At 43.1% G+C, this 13,188-nt stretch overlaps 1 protein-coding gene across 6 annotated transcripts in view; it reads left to right on the plus strand.

Annotated features, from left to right (window-relative positions):
• Positions 1-13,188, plus strand: part of MECOM (MDS1 and EVI1 complex locus) — a 348,374-nt gene that overhangs the window by 141,355 nt on the left and 193,831 nt on the right. The window lies entirely within an intron of this gene.

The raw sequence follows: 13,188 nt of genomic DNA on the forward strand, positions 1-13,188 counted from the left end.
AGGAATTCCATAGCCAGGTTCAGCCTGGTGCTCGGCCCCTAAACCCAGTTCCTCTAGCTGACCTTGCCTTAGCCCCCAGCCAGAACCCTCGCTGAAGTGCGGCTTTTCCCTGTACCCAACATGGGCTCCTGTGCAAGGCTCGCCAGATTTCAGTCTTTGCTTTGGACTTCTTCGAAGGCTAGCTTTGCTGAGCTCCAGCTTCTCCCATGTGGGCTGTGGTCCGTACGCAAAATGCCAACTAATGCTCTGCAGAGCAGCCGGACTGCGGCTTTGTGGGGGAGCACTAAGGGATGCCAAAGCCAGACTACTTGCTTACTTTCTCAACTTGCCACTGATTTGGTTTGTGGGTTGGTTGTGTTCACCCACACGGCTGCAGTCTGGCCATGGGTGAGACGACAGCGTGGTTGTGCACCGAGAGCTCTTTCAACACGTCCTCGCGATAATACTTGTGTGTTTTTTTTCTTCCTCTGACATGCTTGGAGTTACGCGTGGCCTTACCTAACTTGCTGAATTAAGATTCACAGGAGTGTGGAGAAGGTCAGCTAAATGCCAGTTTGAGGTCTGCTTTGAAAAGTACTCTAGGAAGAGTTGCTTTTATTTGACTTCAGCTTCTAATGAGCTTACCAGGGAAAGTTTAAAATACAATTTTGTTGCTTCCACTTCCTCACTTGGAAAATCTCTTCTGCAAGCAGCAATTGCATCTCTGCTGCTTGAGCAAGTGCAGCCCACGCTGCTCCTGCTGTGCTCTGCTGGTGCGGACACTGATGCTTTGGTGAAGGGTGTCTGACAAAAGGTCTCTTTCGTGGCCGCTTATAGCTTTGTGAAGCGTAACAGTCTAGCTTGAAAACTTCTGAGCATTTTCAACTTTATTTTGTAAAAAAGGAATTCAAGTCATTTTCGGAACGATGTCTGGAAAGGCCATGTTATTTTCATCACATTAAAAGAAACAACCCACAACACTTCTCAAGCCGTTTTTGCTCAAGCATTCCATCACTTCCATGATTTAGTATGTGTCTCTGTGTATATACACAGTATTATTTTAGATATACTTTTTGTATGTATACATACTTGTATGTATAAATACTTGTCATTAAAAACAGTACTTAAGTCTATGTCTGTAAATATAAATAGATATATAGTTAAGTACTCTTTGTAACAGAAGATTAGTCCATAGTGACATAATAAGTAGAATTAAAGTATATAATAACTTCATGTTAGTTTGAGCTTATTGTGTCCTCTGATCCTTTGGGATGGAGAGCACTGCCTGGGACAAGGTCTCTAATGGCATGGCATCCAGTTACACTAAGGCTGAATTTCGTCCATTAAGTGCTATGTATTTATTTAAGCTGTCATACATCAGCCTGCACATGAAAACAATAGAACTTGAAGATTGCTGGTTTGGAGGGGAAAAAAAAAAGTTTATTTTTCAAATTTGTTTCCAAGTTATTGGGATGAACCAGAAGCTTTCAGAATGCTGATTTATTGCTCTCTGCTAGCGGCTCACTAGGACCCCTCTGCTTCTCCAAGATCAACAGCTTCATAGAAAGCGATACAAGGTGTATGGAACAAAGAGTGGAATAAATTACATTAGCAGTTAACTTTCTTTACAGTTAATATATATCAATAAATATCTACAAAATTTTGAGGCTTTGACCAGGAAGCCAGGTAAAATAAACTGTAGTCCTTCTTTTTCTTTCTTTTTTAAATTTTTTTTTAAAGTCAGAATAGATCTAACTGATGTTAACTCTTTCACAGCAGGAGTCTCGTTCTGGTTTCACACTGGTGTCACTGTTGATTTTGGAGAGGGGATGTGATCAGAATAAGGACAGTCACTCTTCCTGCATTACAACAGGCTACTGCTGCTATGAGCATGCCTAGCATTTCCATACTGTCCTGCTTTGCATCTTCAAAGCACTGGGGAGAGATGAGTTATTTGCTATGGGGCTCATCTGAGGCAAATGAGATAATATGATCCTGTGGAAGAAACGGGAAACCCTAGAGGGAATTGGGAGAATTTGTTACTGGATATTTTTGCGAAAGCAACTGAGCGTGCAGTGTCAGAGCTACTCACTCCCAGCATAAGCAAAGGCTCCATGGCTTAATAGACCAGGGAGGCAAGAGCCCAGGAGGTCTTTCCTTTTAGTCCTGTGTGTGCTTGAAATATCTTCTCGATCTTTTTTTAACTAGCTGGTCTTGAAAAACTCTAGTCTTTGCTGGTCAAAAAACTCCCCAATGGTTTCTGTGTCTGCAGTATCCCTGTCTGTGAAGCTTTGGCTTGCATGGAGGTCTCCAAACACATGAGACAGGGACACCATTGGCAGTCAGGCGTCTGGTCCCCGAGAGCTGCAGGGGAAAGGTTTTCCCCACAAAAACAGCAACGCAGATGGATGTAACCAATTTTGCTCGTTTTCCTCCAAAGAATGAGGAAAAGGCGGGAACAGAGCGAGGTGTTACTCTGCATCCAGGTGAAGGGTGTAGCAAAGAGTGTTTTTTGGCTGACATTGCAAATACTTGGTAAAGAGGGAGCAGGCACCTCCCGGCGTCAGCTGTGGACCACCAAGCAGGGGAGAGAAGCAAGAGTGGAAAACTCTTCGATAGTGTTGAAAACCTCAAAGCAGTCAACCCGCAGAGAGCTTACCCTGCAGAGGCGTGCTAGGTGAAAATAGGGCCAGACGACCGCTTTCGGAGAAGTTTCTAAATTGCATGAGGAATAATTTTCTAGGAAAGAGGTGACAACATCCTGGATTTGCCTAATTTCTGCAAACATGTTTCCTTTTAAAACAAGTATCCTGATTGCTCAGCAAAACTCTCAAAGCTGTAGTATTTGGGGTTTGGGGTTTGTTTTTTTTTTTTTTTTACTTCTCTGAATGTGTTCCTTTCCCATGGTTTTTTGGTAACAACATGGCAAAGAAAATGAAGCAGTTCTGAGAAAAGTGGGAAGAGAAAGAAATGGGGCAGAGCAGAGAGAAAATGAAGGGTTTAAAGGGGAAAAGCTAACCTCTGTTTTTCAAACACCTTCCTGTAGCAGAGGATGCAGAGAGGGCATGGGGAGGGACCATGCTGGCAGTGGGGTGGTGCAGCATCCTTCAGCCGGGCTGAAGTGTGCGAAGAACCATGGTGTGGAAACTCTGGGCCCTTGTTTTACCTCCATATGAGTGGTTTTGTTGCAAAATGTTTGGTGTTTCCTTCTGCCCTCTTGTACAAAGGCAGAGGAAAATAATTGCTACCCGTCCTCATAGCTCATCACACACTCATGTATGCCATGTTTTCCAGAAAAAGTATCTTAGAAAGGTAATGGGGAACTGTAGGTGTATTTAATAGGTGTAGTTCTTTTGCCACTATTCTTGTTTAAAGTCGTAGTGCCATGGACTCTGGGGCTTGCTTCAGGGCAGCAGGTAGCTTTTTCCTGGTTGTGCTTGGGTGCCTGTAATAAATGCTATGGGTTTCACAGACAAACCTTATCTGCATCGCCACTGAAATTATCATTTCATTAACGTAACTGGCAACAGTCCCACTGACTTTAGGATACCCCATAAATCCCAGTTTGCTGGGAGGGACCTGCCTTCCAAAATGTGTCGGGAAACACAAATGTGTATTATTGATCATAAATAGTTTGTTGATATTAAAAATTAATAAGTGCATATTTAAAATGCATGGCTGGAAGAGGTGGAATGTGTTTTGTCAGAACGAACTATGGAAGTGTTTGGAGGAATGGGTGCTGTCTGGAGCAAAGCGAAACTGAGATTAATGGAGATAATATAGATAATTGAGAATGCTGCTTTTTTTTTTTCCTGGAAAAATGAAGTTGGAAAGATTCTTGCACTCTGAAAAAGTTGTATGTTGCGTTGAGTGGGATACCGATAAGAAGAACCTGTTAAAGCTATGCGTGGCAGTCGAGGTTTCACAAAAACAAATGGGAACAAGTGCCCATCCATGTCTCGGAATAAGTGCACCCAAAATAATGCCTTCATGCAGGAATAAAAGTGTTCCTCCATAGGATGAAATCAAACTGTCCCAAAGGGTTTTTTGTAAAAAAAAATATGATGACTTTACTTATCCAAACAGGTTGGGTATAAACATATACTGATGCCTTACAGAATGACGCAGAATACATCCGCACATGTAACATGAAGTATCGTTGCTCTTAAGATTCATGATTTTCCAATCAGCTAAGTACATCCTGCTCCTTACTGGGTGACCTTGTGGAGATATGGCTACAGCACATGCTGCTGAGAAGTTACTTGCAGGAAAAATTGTGGCCTTGTATCTCCTCGGAAATAAATGCTGGAAACCAGTCTTGCCAGACCTTGAGCTTTTGAAGTGGACAGCATTATAGGATTAATTATTTGATACTTTTCCTGATTAGTGTATTTTTTATGAGTACTTCTGTTAGCGTTTCAAGGACTTAACTACAGTGTATCACAGTGTCACTCAGATCTAATTTAGACTCTCTCACTGTAATTGCATAATTAAAAAGCTGTCTGACTGCTGGTAAAAAACCTTCTGTCTGTGCTCTATGGCAGCTTGTTTTTCCGGAGGCAACTCCCAGAATTCCAGCCCTCCCTGACGTACTTGGGTACAGCATGTGAATGGGCACGTCATTGGTACTCTGGTGTATCCATCGGGTGGTCTATGACAATCCCTCAGCTCTCGCTCTTTCACCCCCAGCTGCCTTCTCCCACTGGTCCGTGTCCCATGCTCTCCCCAGCGGAGTGCAGGCAGGGCATCCCTTTGGGATTTGGGCAGGGCTGGTCCTCTCCCTGATGGTTTTGTCAGGGTCTTTTGCTGTGACAGTGTGCCCATGCAGGTGTAAGAGAGGGGATAGGGTGGCCAAGCCTTCACCAATTCATTTTTTTTAACCTATTGGTGCTTAGAGTGAGAATCGCTCAGCTTCCCAAAGCAGATGCATGGCGGTTTGTAGGCAAGTGCTGGAGTGGCTGCTGGTAGGAAGGGGTTAAATTCTTTTTTATTCGTAATGCGCTTTCGAAGCAAAACTTCATGACCTGGCTTTTTTTCTTTCTTTTTTTTTTTAAGTCTTTTCAAGTGATTACACTTTGCCGCATTATAAAGGAGCGAATGCGTTTGTGTCTCAGGACCGTACTCTGCCAGATACTGACATGTTCAACATCTCCCGTGGCTTACCAAACACATCAGGGATGTGGACCTCCCTCTGTTTTCTCATTATGCCAAATAATGAAATGTGGAAATAATTCTAATCCTTTCTTCTGGTTGTGCTGTACCTCTGAAAATATGATAAACTCAATCCAATTAAAAGTCATTACCTCTACAAGGCTCAGTCTCTATCTATAACCTTTGTTTTATAATTCACTCTGTTATCTGTCTTCATTATAATTTGGTAGAAGTCATCTTTTATTATTGCTTTCTGCTAGAAAGAGGCGTGTGATTTCCAGTGCTACTTTGTGACACATTTTGGTTTAAAACAGTAAAGGTCTACTAATGAGTAAAAAGAAGTTCAGTTACACTGATTTATTACATCGAGATAAGTTTCATTTGCTTTGATTATAATACTGTATGTTTAAGTAATAGTTTTGATTTTAAAATGTTCTTTTGCAACAATACTTTTTCAGTGCATCAGGGACTGTTAAAATGCATTGCCTTTTCTATCTTACCCCAGCTGATACAGATTTAGTTAAATTTTGTTCCCAGTTAGTATTTTCCATACCAAAGTGGCTGATCTCACTAATTCACATTTAACCTTTCTGTCCTTAATTTTCTCCTAAGCATGTTGGCTTCTCATGCCACGTCAGTGTGAGAATACGTGTCATATTTACCATTATGGCAATTGAACAGTGAACAAAAGCTGGTTCCTCTAATCCATTTTCCTCCCTTAGCAGTGACCAGTACTCAGGGCTCAAAATTTCAAGGCCGGATTCTTTCCTCCCCCCAACTTGGATCTGCTCCATATCGAGTCACAAAGGGCTTAGTGAGTGTGTGTTAGCTTTTGCAGCTCAACTTGGTTGAAATATTTTACGAAGATCCAAATTTAAGCTATTAGTTAGAGTTTCAGCATGCTTTGGGCTGCCTCTCAGCCAGTGTGGATCTCTACAGGTTCCTTTCTAGCTGCAGGTCTGGCCCTCAGTACATCAAACCCTACAGCTGGCATTTCCCTCTGTTCTTACCTCCTGCTCTGTGTAACCCAGAAAAGATTTTGAAAGTCAAATATATATTTATTCCATTGAGGAAACTTTATCAACCAGCATCAAAGTTTATTGGCACTAGCTAGTGATATAATGGGTAGTTTAAACCCTGCTAACTGCGAATAATTTTTCAGCGGTGTTTATGATTGCAGTAGACTCTAACAGACCAGAAGTACAGATAACATAAATATTTCTCCCAGAGATGATTGTACTGGAACTATAAATAAAATTAGACTTAACTTGTAAATAAATTCAGTGCTTGCCAGCCAACATTTATAATTCTTTGTTGCTGTGTGTAATACAGTAATTTATATGGAAAGTGCACAGGAACACAAGCAGGCAAATTTTGCTTTTCAGTTATGCAGGTGCAGTTCCCCCGATGTTAAGGAGAGCGGCTCCTGTGCAAATGAAAGTAGAATTTGACCCGCAGTCTCTCAGTGCTGGACCCTAATTAAAAGCTAGCGTCTGGTCCACATCAGATGCTTTTGACTGTGTTACTCAATTAGACGTGAATGACACTAGACAGAGCACCAAACGCTACTAGTTATTGTAGGGGCTGATAGTGAGAATTGCCAGAGACGACGGGAAGGTCCCTATGCAGTTACTATATTGTGACTCTGCTGGTTTAGTACCAACACTTGGCAACACTGAAATTATCCTCTCTTGGCAGCATAGTGCTCTCGAGTGTGTGTAACTTTGCTTTTTGCTTGCCTGCAGACCGATCTCTTCCCAAGAGCTTGGTGCTCATGCTGCCCACAGCAGAGCTCGCTTCTGCTCCCAGTACAAGCCTCTTGTTTTAGGGTTATTTTCTGCAGACACAACAATTTCAGAAGAAAAAGCTGCTTCCCATGCAAAAGAAGGTTTTTAATTTGCCTTGTGAATTATCCGCACTGTTGTTACTGATGTGCGTCTCGCCGTGACGCGCGGCCAGAAGCTACGGGCAGCACTAAGCCCTTTGCAGGGGGTGCTCCAGCCGTGATCCAAACTGAGCTCCCCTTCCATTTTGTGTAAATATTTCATCCCACTGTGCAGCACTATCAACAGTTGGTTATTTCCGTCCTCCAGCCCCGAAGCACGCTGTGCCCAGGCTGCCTTTTTCTCCTGCCTTTGTCTGCGCAGCTTTTCCTACAACTCCCTCTTCTGCCGGCGCCGCAGAAGGGTTTGCTCAGTGCGGCTCTGCAAAAGCCCTCTGCAATCTGCAGCGTCACGAGCGCCAAGTGAAAGCTGAAATCTGGGCACCACATTTTCCTCTCATTTTGTTACATTAGTGTCAATCTGAAGAAATTCGAGCGACTTTGGGTAACTCCGGGACAGACACTGATCTCATTTATTCGTTGGCGGAAGTCTAAAGTAATTATTTTGGATTTAACAGTCGTGTAAGAGAAATTGGAATCTGGCCTTGGGGGCCACCGCATGGGTGCTTTGGTCCCCCTTGCTCTCGTTGCGTGGTCCATGAGGATGGTTTTCAGGGTTGGACCTTTTGAGTGTGTTCAGGACAGCTCTAGTTTTCTCGTGCTTGTGTTAGTGTCACGTAACACAAGTACATAAAATACCCATGCATGTGAAGGCTGATGTCTGAGAAAGTATTTTTCCTTTGTTATTGAAGTAATAATTCAAAACTGCTTCAAGCGTCATGTTTATCTCTAAACTTGCTTGTAATCTCTTCTGTTGTACAACTAAACTTTCTATTTGTAAAAGTGTTTTTCTCTCCCCAGTTAGTTTTATGTTTTTTACCTAGCTGGGAATTACTAGCTTTATTCTGTTTACTTGCTAATCTCATTTGTTCAGGTCTGTCTGATGCTTTTCACAATGTGATTCTGCCTGGGCCCCCAGAAGGTGGTTACAATACCAATAATAATAAATAATCGTCATTAGGTCCAGCTTCACAGAACAGTTCTGTGAATAGAGAGTGGCACAAACCAGTTTCAGGTATGTTATCCGATAAAATGTTCGAGCAGAGTAATGTAGCTCTTGGCTAGAGTCCCTTCTGCTTCTGTAGACAGGAACCCAATCTGTGCACGTTTCTAAAGCGAAGGATCCTTCTCTGCTTCTCCTCTAGAGGACGAGAAAATGGCTCCTTCTGAGCCATGCCTACCTGGTGTGGGGCTGTCAGGCGGCTCCCATTTAGTCCACCACTGGCTATATGCTCCTTCTGAAGCAAATGGGTTTCTTTCTCTTAATTTTCTGCTTTTCCTGACCTCCTGGGTTCTAGACTGACGTAGATGTATTTTGTAATCAATCAGTCCCTGCCTGTAACAGGTATTTTTCTTTAATACTTGTTCAAACAGAAATTCAGATAAAGGTGTCCCATTTTTATGTAACAGGAAATGCCTGTCTCCTTTTCTGATATCCCTGCAAATACTCCACACTGATTTCCTCTGCGCTGAATAGAAACCCTAGGTCCAACAAACAGAAATACTCTCTGGTTTCTTTCAAGGATCCGATTTGGGGCTTTGTGGCACATTCAGGTCCACCCTCACCTCAAGCAAGAGAAGGGACTAATTTGTCTGATCTTACTATGTTCCTCCAAAGTCTTCATTAATACATCCTCGCCAAAGGCTTGTATTTGGCATCGTCAACAGAGCTAGCGGAGCTCAAATTTCCTGACAAGTGATGGACTTCTCCCGTAGAACAGAGCCAGGTCCTTCCAATGTTTTGTCTTTGGGGCTAGGGGCCATCTTTCTCACCTTTGAGAAGTTGCAGGCGCAAACCTGTGTGTATCTTCTCATTGCGAAGAGCCACTTCCACATTTATTGCAGCTGCTAATTTCTCCTCTTTGGAAGATGATGGCATTAGAAACACTTCTGAAGTAGGCTCTCTAGATGCTTTTGCAATCAGCCATCCAGCTTGTGATTAAGCCACTGGTGGCCACGTGCATGACTCCAAGTGCAGAGAACTGCATTTATGTGTTAGAGGGTTTATCAGTCAATAGTCACTTTGGGAATGTATATCCCCATCCACAAATTACCTGAAGAAAGGGAGAAAAGATATTCTGTATGGACAGGTTTCTGTTTGTTAGGGGGGTGGTTTTGGGTGTGGGGATTGGGATGCAAACTTGATCCTTGAAGGACTTTGTGTGATCTTTAAGTTGAAAACCACCCTGAAACGCTGATATGTGTACCAGGCTAGAGTGTCCTCTTGACATGAGGTGCTGTTGTGTGGCATTTCAGCTGCAAAAAGGCACCATTTAATTGAACGTGCGGCCCAGGAAGCTTTTGAAAACAGCACACCTTTGCCTTGCTAGAAATCGCAGCCAGTGGAAAGCAGTTTGGGTTGCAACCTTTGCCTCCCTCAGTCATTAGTGCCTCCTACCTAATTGCTCTTGGAGAGGAAGAGCGAGCTGAACTGCTAAGAAACATCCGAATGGAAGGAAGTCCTCTCCTCCTCCCAGACATGCACAGAAGCCCTCTCAGTCTCAAAATGACCTCAGGCCCCGGAGTTACGGCTGTAGCTTTGACACGTCGCTCTTCCGTCCTCACCGGGCACATCCCCAGCACACAGCCACGTGGACTCTTCCCTGCTGGCATGTAAGGTTGTGTCAAAAGGGCAACGCAGGTGTCCGCCCTGGTCTTTTAGTAGCAATTAACCTTTTCTATTTGGTTTCCTCTGAAGCTTCCTCATGTTTTTGTTGTAGAATAGCGGTGAAGAATTTTATGGAGGTTAATATCTAAGCTTCCACATTAGGTAATCTCATCTGCTCCCTTATCAGGGGCCTTGATTTTTATTTCATCCCATTTCTAGTGGGGATAATTATTGGACTTTAAAGAAGCCATCTTGAATTTCAAAACTGCAGTGCTATCTGTGCAAATGATTTGCATTTCACTGGGAATATGATGCTTATCGGCACAATCTCTGGGTCTAATTCTAACCTTACAAAGATTTTCTGTCAGTCAATATCCCATGGTTTTGCAGGAAGTCCCTCTGATCTGCATGGGTGTAAATTTTAAGGAGAATAGCCCCACACACTTTGAAAATGAAGACCAGATTCTTGGTTTGTGTACTTTGATTTTAATACAGCTCCTTCTATCATTAATTTCACAACTACGTTATAATGGCCTTCCCGTCTCTTGGTCAGTCATAATTCAACTTTCTGTTTATTTTGAGGTTTTGAAATCTATTTTTGCTAGAATATGTTGCTATTTTGGGCAGAATAATATTCTAGCAATCTGTTTCACCCACACTGTTAGGGCTTTGGGGCATATAGAGTTATTATATTTTCCAGAGCTTTCAAACTGAGAGCCCGTGTTTAACGACGACACCGGGTGTGGCTGCTGGAAATCAAAGGAGGCACAATAGACCCAGCAAACGGACTTGTGTCCCTGCCAGCCTTCCAGAGGCCAATTTATCAGCTGCAGGTTTGACCCTATATGGCTAAAAATGAGTGTAGCCAGGATGACTGAGATAAGTATAACTGAGGCCTTTGAGTCTGTGAGAGAGAAATTAAACTGGACTGTCCCTGGGGGACAAAAAACATCTGTAAAGCCGTGCTTGCTAAATGTTTAAGGCTCAGCTTGTGCTTGGCTCATGGGCAGGTGTTGCTGGCGAGCGGGGCTGAGGAAGGTGGTCCTTTGGTGAAAGGCACAGAGCAGGTCACTGCTTGCTGTGACTTAAACCATTTGGCTGAGCTGCTTTGTTGTGTGGTGGAGGAGAGTCAAATGTGGACATGGGGCACAGGGAGAGCCTTAGTTTTATGGGGCACTGCTTGGTGGCATGGGGACAATGGCAGTGCTTGTGAGATGGGCTTTTTAAGGAGTTCGAGTGTCAGGCACCCAGCTGTCATGGAAAATCGGTAGGTTTTAGATGCCTGAAGACTTAAAAAACCCCCTTCCAGCGAGCCATGTGCTTATCATCATCCAGATCACTTTCCTTGTGTGATTTCTTTTCCTGCATCCCATGTGTATACATGGGTTAGGTTTTTTCCCCTTGTTCCAAAAACAGCTGAAGCCTTTTAGGCAGGACTGCAATCTGAACAGTTGGGGGAAGACATCAGAATGGGAGCAAGCCTGCCTTGGCTGGATGCAGCACCGCTTCCAGCCTGTGAAGGCAGGGAGCATGTCAAAGTTTTGGAGATGCTCAGGAGGTACAGAACAACCTCTCTCACCCATCCCACCATGCTGGAGCAGAGCCATGTTTGGGGGCAGCACCACTGCTGCAGCATAATAGAGATGGCTCCTAACATGGTCATTTCAGTGCAGGGCGGAATGAATGGTGACATCCAGGTGGAGCTGTGTCTCTACCTTTCTCATGTCCTCTTTACTGTCCCTTGGAGTCCAGGTTGAGTTTTTCAGCGGGGAGGAAAGTACGGGCATGGCTCATAGATGCTACACACAGAGCAAGCTCTCTGCACCGGTGCTTTCACGAGCCCTTTAACATCTTTGCCCAACTTGGCACCTCTGAGCTATGACAGGCAGGATTTCTGAAACGTAAGTGATGGATAATCCCTCTATGTGTCCTTCTCAGCTAAAAGGTAGAGTCAGTGAAGATGTTCTACTCCTCAGAGGTCCAGGTATTAGACAAGTGACAAACTAATCAATATTGGGTTGAATTGTTAAAGCGCAGAGTGCCTGCCAAACCAGAGGGTGAGGGAACGGGTAGCTGAACTTTCTTGTGACATGTATGAGGTCATAGCCAGTGCCACATAAAAGAAAGAAAAACAGTTCATGGCTGTGAATAAATTGCTCACAGATGAAGAATCCAGTTTGCCAGTCATGTGATGGGAGCAATCTATTCAAATGATTTGTTATGTCCCAGTGTTTGTCTTAGGCAGTACCAGAAGCCTGAAAGTACAGATATAAAACCGTGAGATAATATGTAACAAAGATGTGAGAGATAATGGGCTATGACCAGTTTCCAGTGGAAAAGGCATACGGTGCTAATCTACCATGGATAGTTTCTTAAATGAGCAAGAAATTGAAAGAACATTTTAAAGTTTCCTGTTTCTTCACTGAAACGGAGTCATTCTGAAAGCCAAGCCCAGCGTAACACTTCTTAATTTCTGGGCCAGCCATATTATGCAAATATCCTCATGCTTCGATCTTAAATACCTGATCTCTCAACTTCATTCCTTGGAGAATAGTATTCTTGCCTCCCATTTAGGTTAGAATTAAGTGGAAAGAGTTCTGGTGTGTAGGGAAAGCACAGTAACATTAATAAAGTTAAATGAACAGAAATAATTAAGATTTTTTTTTTATTTGTTTTTTTGCTCCTTTTGCGTGTATTATTGCATTGAATACTGTGTGCTGGTGCTGAAGTCATTCAGAGTTTTTTGACTAAAAGGAATTTACAATCAGCCTTACATTTTGAGCTGTCAAAAATAGTGAGTTTTTTTTTTTTTTTTTGCTGGCTAAATCCCAGAGATGAAGGCTTTTTCCTTTTTTTTTAAAATGTGTTTTGGATCTGCCCCAGGTTTTTTTGCAGCTGTAAGAGGAGAAGGTTCATGTTCTCTATAAGGTGCTGTTTGGATCCTGAACTTATTTTAGACCATTGCATTTCTTGGAGGTCAGTGGTAAGACACTGATTTACATCAGTTGAGGTTCTTGCCAAGAGTTGTGCGGTAGGCTGGATCCTTTCCTCCAAAGACTAATTGGAGGCCATCAAACTTAATTTTGGCTACTTTAGGTTCAATGTGTCTCTCTGAAAGACCAGTAAAGCTGTCCTGCTTTTCACTTCACTTAGATTTCAGTTGTAACGTATAATATTGGCTTTCAATTGTAATTTCAAAGAGTATGCAATGCAAAGCACTGTATCTGGACCAGATTGGACAATATGGTGTGCCTGCATATACATCTGTATGTAATTCCCTTGCTTGTGTTCAATGATGTAAACCACTTTTGATGTCAGGAATATTGAGAAGCACTTTGTACCCTTAGACCTACAATAGGGAAGGAGCTCAGCTCGTTCCAGGGTGAGGCTCTGCTGCAGGACTAGTGATTGATGAAGGTGGTGCCCGCCTACGAAACTGTCTTCTCCATTTCATGTACTGGCTGAAAGGGTTTCATATGCAAAATCTGTCAGGATATTTCAAATCCTA

Source organism: Opisthocomus hoazin, chromosome 4 (genome assembly GCF_030867145.1).
Source record: "Opisthocomus hoazin isolate bOpiHoa1 chromosome 4, bOpiHoa1.hap1, whole genome shotgun sequence".
NCBI classification, from domain to species: Eukaryota; Metazoa; Chordata; class Aves; order Opisthocomiformes; family Opisthocomidae; genus Opisthocomus; species Opisthocomus hoazin.